The following is a 14,877-nucleotide window of genomic DNA, read 5'->3' as shown; positions in this document are numbered from 1 at the left end:
TTCTTCAGGGCAACGTCATCGCGAGCAAAGTAGTAGGACTGGTGGGGGGGGGGGGGGGGAGTAACAGGTGAGCAAGGACTCTTCTGAGATGACAAACTTAATAGTAGACTAACATGTCTTGTTACGAGAAGCCCTGACAGATAGATGCAATGGCAGTACCCGAGTCTGGGTTTAATGGCATCAGCAGTGCATATGACAAACAGGACAGAGCACTGGAAGGCACTACTGAGGTACATGGATTTGCGGGGCTGTTTTAGTCGTACTTGCAAGCAGAGCGCCGTAGGTCAGGACTGGATGCATTAACACTGAGGAGTTGCTTAGAAACACCCTAGAATATATACTAATTAGGCCACAATAACAGACTCACTGCTGACTCGGATATTCCCTTCAGTAAAAGGTTACAATGCAGCATGCTGTAAGTGTTTAGTCATTCTGGCTGGCCTACCAATTGGTGGTGTGCTGCTCAAACAAATGCACGATTGTACGATATACAAGTGTGAATCAACAATAAAATGTTATGAAAGTAGATGTTTGAGGCATATGAGCTGCAGATTACACACTATGCATAGATGGTCACCTAGTGTTGGGCCCGGATGATTGCAGTTTGTTTTGTTGTAGAAAAGTCTTTGGAAGTCACGGGATAGGTGACTCCTCCTTTGGATGATACTGCGCATGGGCATCGGCTCCATCCCCAGATTGATTTTTTCAGCCACCGGGCTCGGATGTGTTTCCAGCGCTCCGTGTTGGAACCGATTTCCTTCGGCGCGCAATCCTCACCAACTTACAGAAATTAAGTTTCGAATGCTTTTCCAGTCGACGCTACTCTTCAACACCGAAAACTTCGATTCCAGTCGACGGCCTTCAGGCCAAACTAGGCCTCGACTCCAGCTCATGGAAAGGACGCCATTTAAAAAGTGTCCTCAATGTGGGTCGAAGTTTCCCCACACGACCTTCGTGAAGTGTGTAACCTTTGCCTCTCCCCGGAGAACGAGGCCAGAGACTGTTCCGCTTGTGCCTCTTTCTGCTCCAAGAAGACTATCCGGGACCGAAGAGCGAGGCGAACAATGGTTCGATCTTCAGCTTCCATTCCGGACAACATCTTCGATGACGGCGTCAACGTTCCAGAACAATACGACGTTGACAGCAATTCCGAGGCAGTAGACTCCGAAGTCGAGGACATCACTCCAGCACAGCGGGTCGTAAGTAAGACCGTCGACCCCGACCCTTCCTCGACACACCCAAAGAAGGCCCCGGTCACACCCTCTCCCTCGGGTGCACACCGACACACTGCTTCTTCTGCCCCACCTTCGGGCCCGGCTAAGAAGCTAATGAAGCCTTCAGGCGACCCGGTCTCGAGTCGGCCTTCGCACGGTACCGGCGCACACTTACCGGCAACGCCGACATCCAAACCATCGGCGCCGAAACATACCACTACTCCTCCGGCACCGAAACCCAGGTCGGAACCAAGCAAATCCGCTTCGGATTCGAAAAAACCACCGGAACCGAAAAAAACATTGAATCCAAAAAACATACCGAAACCGAAAAAGACTCCTGCTTCTCCGGTTAAAGACATTGCCAAAAAGCCAAAACAAACAGCTTCGATGCCAAAGCCTTCCTCCGCACCAAAAGATCGGCCTCCTGCAGAGAACTTACCTCATCTAGACCCTGCTAAAAAGACTCTAGCTAAAGATCCAATCACTGGACAGCTGATTTTGGCTTCAAAAAAGCGACCACTGGACACACCAGCTCCAGCTCCGCATTCAAAGAAGGACATGGCTACCTCTCCCTTAAGACTGCCTTCCCCTTCTCTTTTACCTGTACCATCACCACATCCTCCCATACCACAACATTCCCCAGCATCCTCTATCATACCAGACGATGACAACCGGGATGATAGCTCTGATGACATGGGGGTAACATGCCTGATCCAGCTACTCCTACAGGATCACCTGACCCGTGGGAGGATTATAACACCCCAGATGTCCCAAATGTCCCTCAGGATGACATATACCCCTCAAGGCCTTCCCCACCAGAAGACACTATGGGTTTCAATCAATTCACAGGGCTGCGCAATATCATGGCATACAGACCCTGTAGATGAAGACTTCTTAGTGGATACCTTTGATAGTGCACAAAGGTCCTCATCCATTTTACCAATGCTTAAAGGAGTGATTAAGCATGCTCCTGAAGTTTTCAAAGACCCAGTCAGAACTCGGGTCATTAACCCTCGCATAGAGAAAAAATATAAAGCTGCTCTCTCAGACCCAGCATATATTAAAAGGCCTGTACCACTAGACTCACTTGTAGTATCCAATGCACGCAAGTGAGAAAACTCACAAACAAGTGAAGCTCTACGACCAGATGAAGAGTCTAAGCTACTTGACGCATCAGGGAAAAGACCAGCGTCTCAAGCAGCAAACATGTGGCGTATCGATACACAGGCATTATTAGCCAGATACGACAGGGCACATTAGGACGAATTAGAATCATTAATGAGGCACCTCCCTGATAAGTACAGAGATAGAGCAAATGAACTTATCCAAGAGGGGAAAAACATCACAAACCCCTCTATTCGGTGTGCACTGGATGCAGCAGATACTGCCTCTAGGCCAGTTAACACGAGCGTCCTGTTACGTAGACATGCCTGGCTACGCATATCCGGGTTCAAACCTGAAGTACAAAGTGCCATTCCTAATCAGCCCTTTGATGAGCAACACCTATTCGGACCTAACGTAGATGTATCACTTGAAAAAATGAAAAAGGATACAGATACCGCCAAATCTATGGGAGCCCTGCAGTCGCAGGCTCCCAGACGTTCATTTTGTCGCTCATCCTATCGAGGTGCCACCAAGGGATACTCTTCGGACACAGCTTCTACCGCGTATAAAGCCCCTACACAGTCCACTCACAGCAAGGGCTACCAAAGGGGTGGTTACAGGGGTAACAATGACAAAGGCAGAGATAAAAATAACAACTCCCGCTCTGCCTCTACCCCTGCCCAATGAAAAAGGTCAACTAACAGAACTAGTGTTGGTAGACTGTCGGACTCATCGTTCGCTGCAATGGTGGAACACAAAGAACCTTTCCAAAGGGCAACCGTTTCTAGAGCCAATTTCTCAAATAGTCATGACAGTGGACACATCGCTCTCCGGCTCGGGAGCTCACCTACTGCATCACACCATGCAAGGCGGGTGGACACCGCAACAGAAGTTACTCCACATCAATCATTTGGAGTTGCTCGCTGTGTTTCTAGCCCTAAAAGCATTTCAAATGCAAGTGTCCGGCAAAGCTGTCTTAGTCCACACAGACAATATGACAGGATGGCTCCTGAAGTCATAGAGTTTGGTTACCTCAACCTTCCTCCAGAATGCATGAACATTAAGAAAGAAGCTAGACGTCCCACTACTAGAGCATGTTATGCTGCTAAGTGGAAACGCTTTGTCATATACTGCCAAAACAACCAAATAAATCCCTTAGACGTGTCTATTCAACACATCATAGGATATCTATTACACCTTCAAAAGTGTCATTTAGCCTATACGTCTATCAGACTACACCTTGCTGCCATTGCAGCATACTTACAAAATAGACAACATCTATCTCTTTTTAGAGTACCAGCTATAAAAGCTTTCATGGAAGGACTCAAAAGAATAATTCTTCCCAGAACGCCACTGGCACCAGTGTGGAATTTGAACATTGTTCTTACAAGATTAATGGGCCCTCCCTTTGAACCATTACATAAATGTGAATTGCAATTCCTAACCTGGGAAGTAGCTTTCCTAGTAGCAATTACTACTCTCAGAAGGGTTAATGAACTACAAGAATTTACCAATCCAGAACCTTTTTTGAAAATTCATCATAACAAAGTGGTTCTTCGCACTAATCCTAAATTCCTTCCTAAAGTCATTTCACCATTCCATCTAAATCAGTCATTTGAGCTGCCCGTATTTTTCTTGCAGCCTCAAACAGTCGCAGAAAGAGCTCTACTCATCTTAGATGTCAAAAGAGCATTACTGTACTATATCGAAAGGACACAAACTTTTCGTAAAATAAAACAACTTTTTGTGTCTTTTTCACCGCCACATAAAGGCAACCCCATATCAAAATCAGGGATCGCCAGATGGATTGTTAAATGCATACCAATATGTTACCAGAAAGCCAAACGTACGTTAACAATTCCTCCAAAAACGCATTCAACAAGAAAGATAGGGGCTTCAATGGCATTCTTGGGGAACATTCCCCTAGATGACATATGCAGAGCAGCTACATGGCTTACACCGCACACATTCACAAAGCATTACTGTGTAGATGTACAAACTAAACAACAAGCCACTGTGGGCCAGGCTGTACTAAAAACACTGTTTCAAACAACTGCAACAGAAACTGGTGGTCGCCCCTAGGTGTGGGTACTGCTAAACAATCTATGCATAGTATGTAATCTGCAGCTCATATGCCTCGAACGGAAAATGCTACTTACCAGTATGCACCTGTTCTTGGCATGTAGAGCTGCAGAGGTAAACACGCTCACCCGCCTCCCCTGCTACCTTTATCTGTTCCATTATTATCTTAATTAGATACAAATCACATGGACATCACTACCTCTTGTACAGCTCCATCACTTCCCTAATGGCGAAAAACAATCTGGGGATGGAGCCGATGCCCATGCGCAGTATCATCCAAAGGAGGAGTCACCTATTCCGTGACTTCCAAAGACTTTTCTACAACAAAACAAACTGCAAACATCCAGGCCCAACACTAGGTGGCCATCTATCTTTTATTTATAAAACATGCCCACAATGCCCCTTCAAAAGGGGGTGGTGATGGACGGAGCATCTGAATCAATCAAACACTCACACCCAGTCAAAAGATATGGGTTTAATCCATCACCGTTCGTTAGCCCACAATGCCCCTTAGTCCTGGATATTGGCAGTTTGGCGGGCAACAACCCTCCTCCAGTCACTAAGTATAAAATGTGCTTGCTTAACTGCCGTTCACTCTCTAAGCATGCGCTAGAATTAGGCTCCTTTTGGAAAACCACAGTCCTGATGGTATGTTTCTCACTGAAACCTGGCTCACGGACTGGTCTAATCCAGCTGTGGTCCAGGCTCTTCCATCGGGATATTATATCCAAAGGCAAGATCGGATAGTGAGTAGAGGTGGGGGGCTTGCTATTATTTATAGAGAGCCTTTTAGCTGCGGAATTAAAGATGGGTTGATCCGCGATAGTGAAAGCTGCTTCTTCGCTATAAGTTTTACTTCAATATGTACCTTTTCAGGTATTTTAATCTATCGGCCGCCAGGAGTCATTGGCTCTTTTAATAGCGATCTAATTGAAAATATAGCAAATCCCATAAACACTTTGCTGAATTATTCAGTGTTAGGCGACCTAAATCTGCATTTGGAAGAGAACACTACACTTGGTGTGGAAGAATTAGTTGACTCACTAGGTACACTACTGCTTACTCAGAAAGTGAAGGGACCGACCCACATTAAGGGACACCTTCTTGACCCTATTTTTACCAACTCTGACATAGCAGTTGATAATCCTCTCCCGGTACTTTGGAGCGACCACTACTTGATTCCCTTCTCCTGGTCTCCACCTACAAAGGAGATGGTAGGAAACTACTTGAAAAAGTTCAGCCGAAATTGGTCAAAAGTTCCTTTGGAAACTTGGGCAGCCATCCTCAGATACCCGATGATGACCCAGAAGTAGCTAATGGACAATTTAATAACTGGATCGGAGTTTCCTTGGACCAGTTAGCTCCAATAAAATGCAGAGATATTAAACAAGGCCCCAAAAGATTAGCATGGTATACCCCTGAGTTAAAAGATCTGAAACACAAATGCAAACAGTTAGAGAGGAAGTGGCGGAAAGACTACACATTAGAGAAAAAGCAAGTCTACTGTGAAGCTATAAAACTCTATAAATTAGAAATTTGCACTGCGCAATCGAAATTCTACGAGGCAAAAATTGTATCAGCTTCAAACACTCCTCGAGAAATCTTTACAATATTCAGATCTCTTACTACTCCCTCTACTAATAGTCAAGTCAAGGGATTTACTGGGCAGATGTAATGACCTCGCTGAGTTCTTCCATGCCAAAATTGAGGCGATCTACTCAGCTTTTCAAACAGTTGATAACCAGGAAAATGAACAACAATCGGCAGTGACAAGAGACCTTTTACAATCTAGTCTCGAATCCTCCCTGCCTCTTAAGCCTGAGGGCATGATGTCCATATTGAACAAACTAAAATCAGGCTCCCCTAGAGATATGGCCCCTCCGACCATTTTGAACAAGGTATCCATAGAAGTAGCCCCCACTATTGCTGCACTTATCAACGTGTCATTGGAAGTTGGGAAGGTACCTGCTCAATGGAAAAAGCTATGGTAAGAGCTTTGCTCAAAAAGGAAGGATCTGAACCGGAGATATTGGCAAATGACCGCCCTATTTCATTATTACCCGGAATAGCAAAAATGGCTGAAAAACATGTCAACTCTATCCTGTCATCATATCTTGAGGGTAATGATCGCCTTCACCCTGCACAGCCAGGTTTTAGACCCCATCAGGGCACGGAAACTGCTCTGGTGGTCGTAGTGGAGGAGGCTAGAAAAATTATGGATGCAGGAGGATCAGTAGCAATAATCCTCCTACACCTCAGTGTGGCCTTTGATACCGCCAACCACCAACTTCTTATCTTTAGATGCCAAGAATTGGGGGTGACGGGAACCGCACTGAGGTGGTTAACATCTTTCCTGGAAGGTCGATCATTTCAGGTCTTCGAAGATGACACCACTTCCAAGATCATGCCACTGAAATGTGGAGTGCCACAGGGTTCTTCACTGAGCCCTACTCTTTTCAAAGTTTATATGCACCACTTGGCAAAAATTGTGGAACCATTCGGCATACAAATAGTGACGTATGCCGATGACACGCAATTAATTGTATCCCTCAATCAATCGGGAGACAGTGTGCATCATCTCCCTAGGTGCTTTGAGAAAGTCTCAGCCTGGATGAAAGGCTCCTTCCAACAATTGAATGGAGAAAAAACTGACCTTATGATAGTGGGCAAAACTTTGCAACCTGGTCCTACATTTAATTGGCCCAATTGCATGGGAAATCTGCCCACACCCAAAGACCATATGAAGAGTCTAGGTGTTTGGCTTGATGACAAACTTAACATGAGGCTCCAGGCAAAGAAAGTGGGAGGGTGCTGCTTAGGAATGATGAGAATGGTGAGAAATATTCTTCCTCTTTTACCCTTCTATGCGAAGAAGCTGCTTCTCCAGGCGCTGATAATGTCACGCCTGGACTATGCAAATGCACTTTATCTTTGAGCTCCTCAGTACACGATAAACCTTCTCCAGAAGGTACAGAATTGTGCAGCAAGAATGCTTTTGCATACTCCTTTGAGAGAATCTGTGAGGATAGCGTTGAATCATCTCCACTGGCTTCCAATTGCAGAGAGAATTCAATTTAAATCTCTCTGCATCACGCACAAGATTCTAACTTCCAATGGTCCACCAATACTTCAGCTGATGGTTTCCCCATACTGTCCTAAAAGAGCTCTCCGATCTGAAGGTAAACGCATGGCCATAGTACCAAAAATCAAGAGGACCAGAAGTGGAGGACAATGTTTCTCTTATGGTGCCTCCGAGAAATGGAATGACCTTCCGGAACACATTCGATTGGTAAAAGATCATCGTTCCTTCCGAAAAATGTTGAAGACTCATCTATTCCCAGCCAGATAATCAGTTTATACCTGTACGCTCTTTTCTCAGCGCTGGGAGGTCTAGGGGTAGCCATGCGTTTTATAAATGTCTCTTTCATTTCATTTCATTTCATCTATGCATAGTGTGTAAGTCTGCAGCTCTACATGCCAAGAACAGATGCATACTGGTAAGTAGCATTTTCCTTACTCCAGTAAAATGGAAGCCTGCTCTTCACTAAGTTCTTTACCGGCCCCAACAATGCATGTGTAGTAGGGCATACTAAATAGCACGTTGACTTCTACCTAAACTGTAAAGATAGATCAGAACGGCAGGGGGGCAGTGCCTAGTCAACTCCACATCACTACCCTACGTCCAATAGTAATTTGTGTAGGCCAGGATTCTCTTTCCTTTGGTGGTTGCGTCCCAGAGACCACAGTACCAGAAACAGAGAGGCATGACTTGTGTGATAATGGCGTTTTCAGTCATTAGTAATATTGCCTATTAAACCACTGCATCTCCGCTCCCCCCCCCATTTGTATATATGCATGTATATAGTATTTACATAGCCCGAACCTAGCCTAAGACAGTGCCTTAATCCAGTCACCACAGTACTACATGAAAACCAAATTACAAGTATAGCAGGACTTTTCTGTAAACAGAAGAAGCCGGGATAGTATAGCGTTTTAACTGGTATGCGAATAATGAAATCGGCAACTAGCACTGACAAAGCCCAGGCAAGCAGCAGTACAGAGTATGACAGTGTTGTGCAATCCAGCGCTTTATATAGTAGCACAAGAGTTGGAGGGGAACCACGGACAGCAAAGGGGTGCAATGGTGGAGACGTGCGGCACCCTATGTTGTTTACAAGAAGGACAATGAAGTTCTGTGCCCACGGCAGGGCAGTAGGAAGCTGGCCTGCATTACTGGTAAACCCGTTCAAAGCAGAGAATAAATTCTGGCACGCTCTCGGCTCTAAGAAGCAAGGAGGCTTGTTTTGCTGTCTGTGGAGCTCCCTCCTTTCTGCAGAGCTGGACACGCCTCCCTGAAGCAGTCGTACGTGCCATGTGAGCCGACAGTTTGCATGGCAAACACCGCCTGCATCAGTCCAAGGGGCTGCCTTAATAAGAAAAAACGAGCCTTTACTTCGGGAAATGGGAGAGATCACTAAGGGAAGGACAGGGACTGGAAAGGCAAGCACTCTGCCCCAGCGCAGAGTCGCAGGTCGAGTTAATATTAGACATGCAACATGCTGTCATTATTCGGTCATTTAGAGGCCCAGCCTGGGCTCGTCAGCACACGATCCAGACCAGAGTGTGGGCGCGGATATGAAGGGCTGAGCAGCACGCTGTCTCACTTCAAAAGCAAAAAGATAGTAGCAATGCGAGTCAACAAGATGGTTGGCATGACTTGTACAGCTCAGGCGCACTACCCTCTCGCAGAGAGAACAGTAGATCCCAGACACCAACCTCAAATGCAGTCATTCACTGAAAATAGCCAATGAATGAAGTGGGTTGAGCAAGTGTCCATGCTACAAGCTGTAGCGGGTGGAAGAAAAACCAGCGCATGCGCACGCCTCGCGCGGCAGCAGGGGGAGGGGGCCTGCGAGATTCCCTTGCGGGAGCGAGCAGCATGGCGCGATGCTTGCGACCATATGGCACCACCATATATCCCCGCAAGGGAATCGCCAGACGTGCACACGTTGCCATTGGAAGCAATGCAATGTGTGCACGTTTTTGCCCCCAAAGCTGTGCGGATGGCTAAAGGTCTCTTTCCTATGTAGCGCATGCGCGCTGCATAGGCGAGACCTAAAAAGGGGATTGTCTTTCTTCAGTGAAAAGGGTACACTATACACACCCTCCCACAAAAGCCCCATGTTTTAAATTGTTCTCAAGATTGATGCTTTGTATGTGTTATGCACTCTGAACTAAACCGCCTCCATTTGCATGACACCGCAGGAGGGTTTGGGGAGTTGGCAGTGGAATGTCAGAGTAGAGTAACTACAAGTGTATGATTTTGTGGGAGAAATGCCCTGAAGGTCAGGTTGCAGGTGAGTAACTTTGCTTTCTCGTTATTCATTCTTATAAGATGCTCAACAGTTCAGTATTAGGTAGTACTGCATTACCAGCTAGGTATATGTATGTATTGTGGCTTAACACTGTCAACTACCCGTGTGCAGACGAACTGGGCGAGCACAGGTGAAATCTTCCATGTGCATGCCGCCATTGTATCTTAGCACTGCAAGCTTGTGTCTTACATGTAACATCCAGGACACCCCGTGAAGGGGCAGTTTTTATCAAGAGAATTCCTACCTTTGATGAAAGAAATTACGTGTCCGTTCGCTTAGATGTAGAGCAGGAAGATGCTTAGAGAAAATGGACCGAAGTTCAGAAGTTACTTGAGAAACCCCTTGTTATCGTTGAGCTTTGCTTTTGAACACAGCTCATATAATCTTAGAACGGTATTCATATATTCATGAGGTATGCTTTGCTTTACTCCGCCAATTATTTACTTTTGTTAGAATTTTTGCATGGTTTACATCTTTCTGTGTTTGTATTTATTTCATTTATAGGCAGTAGATGGTGAAGGAGGGGATGTATTTGAAGGTCGTGTGAACATTTGGGTTTTATTAGTCTGTGTAAATTATAATGACCCAATCTCAGAATAGTCCCCTGGTGGTGAGAGGTCAGATCGCACTGCTTGCCTTGAATCCTGAATGTGCTCTTCAGTTTCAGGACTCCATTGCTTTGTTCCTACCACCTGATGCCTGTGAAGCTGTTGTCTGGAATTGTTGTGTGCCTCATAATATTACTGACCATCGAGTTTGCCATTTAGCTGTCAAATGGGAACATGTAGAGAGGAAAGGGCTCTAGTGTTCATTGTTCGTCATTTATTTTTACTTGCCATCTTGTGTTTATTTTAATTTGCTTTGTAACTTTACTTTTGCCGTTTTTTTATGCGTTTGTTCTGTTTGATTTGTTCTCATCGCTGTAGACAAGTTTCTATAGAGGAGGGCGAGAGAAACGCCAAAGAACTCAATGTGATGTACATTGAAAGCAGTGCTAAAGCAGGATATAATGTCAAACAGGTACGTACTCTGGGCGGGTCTGCTGTGGTCACGGTGTTCTCCTTAAGAGCTATAGCGCTTTGGTCGTAAGCATCGCTTATCAGAGTCCGTGTGTTGGTTTGTGGCTGTTAAAGTCCTTCATCTGCAGATGTTGTAGGCAAGAGTCCCCGCGGGGCAAGCTATTGGTAAGTACAGATTACTTATGTCCTGCTAGTCAGAAGCTGCCAGCTTTGTTGTTACTTTTCAGCAGCTGTTCATTTTTTTTATTGTTTCTTTTTTAGAATGATGCAGTTTGGCTTCCATTTTATATTTTAAATCATCTTTTTCGAATCACATTGCATCAATAAATCATTAATGTTACCTACATTAGTCTGAAAAAAATGGGTCCCAACTACCCATAATTCAGTTATTGTTTTCTTGGTATGAACTATAACTTGCATAGCGGGAATCTAAGTGCAAAGCAACACAGCACGTAGAGGAGTAGAGGGCTCTAGTTGTGGATTGTGCACACGTTCGCAGGCCTTAGAAAAGCCGGGGAGTGGATGGGAGATAGCGGAGTGAGATTCGTTATAATGAGTTGGAAGCAACTAGTGCAATTGGCCGGTGGTCTTTTAGAGGGACATCACTTGTCCGCCAGAGTCTGCACCGGCATCGCCATACCGTCTAGAGTGCCACCGCAAAACTCAAACTCCACCTCCCACGCTTCACCTCAGGAAGCTTCACTGGCTCCCCATTCACAAGTGCAGCCAGTTCAAACTTCTAATATACAAATCCTGCAAACAAGTCTAAAAATAATACTAAAAGACTCGCTTGCACACACTCCAGCATCCACAAAAGCAGAGCAGCTGGTCGCTCTTTCTCCTAAATCACACCCAAAACATGAAACAACCTCCCTCAACACATCAGAGACATCTCCTCACATTCTTAAGTTCCACAAGAAGCTGAGGACTTGGTTTTTCAACTAAACCCTGAGGGGACCACATACCCATAGACCTACCCAAGTGCCTGGATGCCCTCAAGGGTGATTAATGCGCTATACAAAACAACATAACTTTGCTGGTGAACTTTGACATCTTCAAGGAGAGCTGGGTGTGGGCGTGTGCTCATAAATGTTGATGCCTTTGTCTATCAGCAGTTATCAGAGGTGCACGCCAAATTCTGATTCAAGGTCATTAGTAAGAGGATGGAGTCTTTGTGAACACCTTTGGTTATGAAGATGGGTTACCACCTGTGTAAGTTTTCTAGTTGAATTAGGTGTTGTTCTTCAGGTATGATGTGAAGGATTGTAAAACAGCACTGTTCAAATCCAGCAGGGCAAGACTGCAAGGTCGCTGTTGGATCAGAAGTGCATCATCGAGTGGTTACCATGCATTGTTGCCTGGGTGTCCAGGAATGACGACTGTTGATTGGGACTATAGCCTGCAAGACTCTAGGGTCCGTACATTTTTAAAGAAGCCTGGGAAAGCATGTTGGCAATAGCAAGAGCACTGCCTCAGAAATGTCCTTAACTGCCAGGTTTAGATACTCTCACATGAATAGACAAGACCTCGGATGACTTGCTAACCTGCCTGGTCTTTGGTGTAGAGGGTGTGAGTGGCAAGCCATTTGGGTGTTGCAGGGTGGGGTTGTTATGGTTTTACGTTCATGTTTTTAAAGAAGTTATTTAAAAGCGTGCATGCATTTTGAATGTTTGTATGGGTGTTCCCCATTGGGGTTTAGAAAGCATTTGATGGCCTTGAAGGTTGCCCTGCTCCTGTGGCAAGGGTTTTCTCCGCTCGTTTTAAGTAGTTACTGTAGGAGAGTAGGGTCTGCATTCCTATGGTCACCCCAGATTTTTGCTTTTTGCTTCACTGGTTAACGACTTTCCCTGGCTGTGGGCCTGCTAATCAGACCCACAGCCTAGCTGTTCTCTCTCTAAATTGACATCCATGTACCTTAGGTGCATTTACCAATTGGTATTGGGCCACTCTTGTAAGTCCTTGTACAGTGTACCCTAAGTACCCAGGGCATAAGTGTACCCAAGACCTACCAGGGGCTGCAGCATGTATTATGCCACCCCTGGCTGGCCATCCAAAACTGACACAACTGGCTGGTAACACAGCTGGTGCAAGGTGGTGTAATCACCCTTTGCTGTAGATATAGTATACCTATATCTAACCTTAAAATGGACACATGTACTCCTATAAGTCACTCCTATGGCAGGCCTTAACAATCCTGGAGGCAGAGTGCTTGGAATTATGTGAGATGGTGCTCTAGCATGAGCTGAGCCTGTCTGCACCTTTCGGAACCAAGTCCTTTAGCTGTTTCCATGATAACGCTATACCATATAGTCTTAAGTGCATTATAATCCTCGCGGTTATTGCTAACTTTGGCATAGCATTATCAAAACATGTCGAGTAAGGTGTCATACGAATTGGAATACTACCCCCTTGCCAGTTCTGGCGACGGGGGTAGCATTCCACCCTTTTTAGAGGGCCACGACATGTATGTAACTGAGAACCCCGGTTAAAGTTAACTCGAGCCTCAGCATCACAAAATGGATGCTGCCACCACAGACACGAGTCTGACCTCCTTCCAGCGAGGGAGGCCTGGACAAAGGGTTTCCTGCTTTGGGAGGTGCTAGCACCACCCAAGACAGGATTTTGTGTATTGAGGTAGGCAAGGCTGAAAGGAATGAGACATGCCTGGGGCACACCAGGTGTCACTGTGCATACCCCGGTTCAAACCAGTTGCTGGGGCACTCCAGCTCTGGCGCGAAACCAGACAAAGGATAGGGGGTGTAACCACCCCCCTTCTTGGTCCCACCCATTGGAGGGACCTAGTCATAGTACAGCCCCCTTTAGGAGCATAAAGGTAGGAGCTGGTCCCATTCCAAATTAGATTATCCTGATTTGAAACTCTACAAAGAAGAAACTCTGGACTTTGACGTTCTGCTCCTCAGAAGACTGAAGAAAATCTCCCTTGTGGCCTAGGAGTGACCACCCTGCACAAGCAGGCACCATCAAGTGTCCTAGCGGTTCACTTTGTCGTCCTTCCCGGTGGAACCAGACTTCAGAGCCCGACGAGATCCGGACTTCCAGACATCCCCGACCATTATCTACGTCTGCAGCTCAGCTGAGATCCGTGGGTGTGACGAGACACGTGGGACCGGCCATCTTGGACAAACTGCACTTCGCTTCCATAATGACTTCAGAGGCATCCTCGAGAAAGTGCTTTGGGGATTGAGAAGCCCCAGCCCCGAGCAGCTCCTGTACAGAAGATCAGCCCTTCAGCATCCACGAGATCTGCGTGGGGCTCTTTTGCTTGATTGCTGCTTGACGTGTTGTCTGGTCACTTGCCGGCTGGCTAAGTGGCCTCCTAAACGACGATCCACGAAATCTACACCGCTCGTCTGGTTGCTCCAGACTGACCCTTGCTTCCCTGCAAAGGAGAAGCACCCCGGACCCTCCTGGTCCGCACCAGACGCCTTTTCCACTCACCGCGTGGGTTTCCTTTGCCAAGGCCTGTTGACGCCAAATCCGGAACCAACACCGCCGACAGCGAGAGCCTGCGTGGGACAGCTCGTGCCTCCATCCTGGTCGTCGAAGACACCTCCTGGTCCACGTGGCTGCAGAGTCAAGCGTCCACTCTTCACCTGATCGCGACGACAGCATCTGGTTCCTTCCTGGTTCCACTCCAGTCACTGGCTAGTGACTGTGAACATTGTCCCCTCTGCTTTCAGGCCTTCATCTTCCTCGATCCACCCTTGGATCGCTCCGGACATCTTCCTCCTGGTCGCCTGCAGCATCTTTCTTCAAGGCTCCATAGACTTCAACGCGGAAACCCAACACACTTTGGCACCTATGCACCCGCAGCCCGTGGGTGAGGTAACAAGAGCATTTCGGTGCTCAAGGGTAGATTGACTCTCCTAGTGTCCAGGTATCCAGTCGTTTTAGTCCTAACTAGTCGGAACTGTCTTTTACTTACCTTTTTGTAATTTGTAGTGTCTATTGACTTTGTTACGCATCTCGCGTGTGAGTTCACACTCTGTACACACGTCCCGTGGGCTTCCTGCCCCTTACCTAAGGTTAGGGTAGTGTAGTCCCAGCGAACCTACAGCCTCT

General features: G+C 46.4%; 1 protein-coding gene across 6 annotated transcripts in view; it reads left to right on the top strand.

The window, feature by feature from the left end:
* The window catches only part of RAB41 (RAB41, member RAS oncogene family), a 438,287-nt gene that overhangs the window by 353,183 nt on the left and 70,227 nt on the right, over positions 1-14,877 (top strand). For 2 of the 6 annotated variants that reach the window (XR_015295286.1, XR_015295287.1), the window contains exon 6: positions 10,702-10,795. The exons of the other annotated variants lie outside the window; for them this stretch is intronic. The gene's annotated coding sequence lies outside the window, so the exon portion shown is untranslated. The remainder of the gene's footprint in view (positions 1-10,701; positions 10,796-14,877) is intronic. 6 annotated transcript variants of the gene reach the window in all.

The sequence above is a fragment of the Lissotriton vulgaris genome, chromosome 4_1, assembly GCF_964263255.1.
Source record: "Lissotriton vulgaris chromosome 4_1, aLisVul1.2, whole genome shotgun sequence".
NCBI classification, from domain to species: Eukaryota; Metazoa; Chordata; class Amphibia; order Caudata; family Salamandridae; genus Lissotriton; species Lissotriton vulgaris.
Note: the sequence above shows the minus strand (reverse complement) of the source record. Positions and strands in the feature narration are given on the sequence as shown.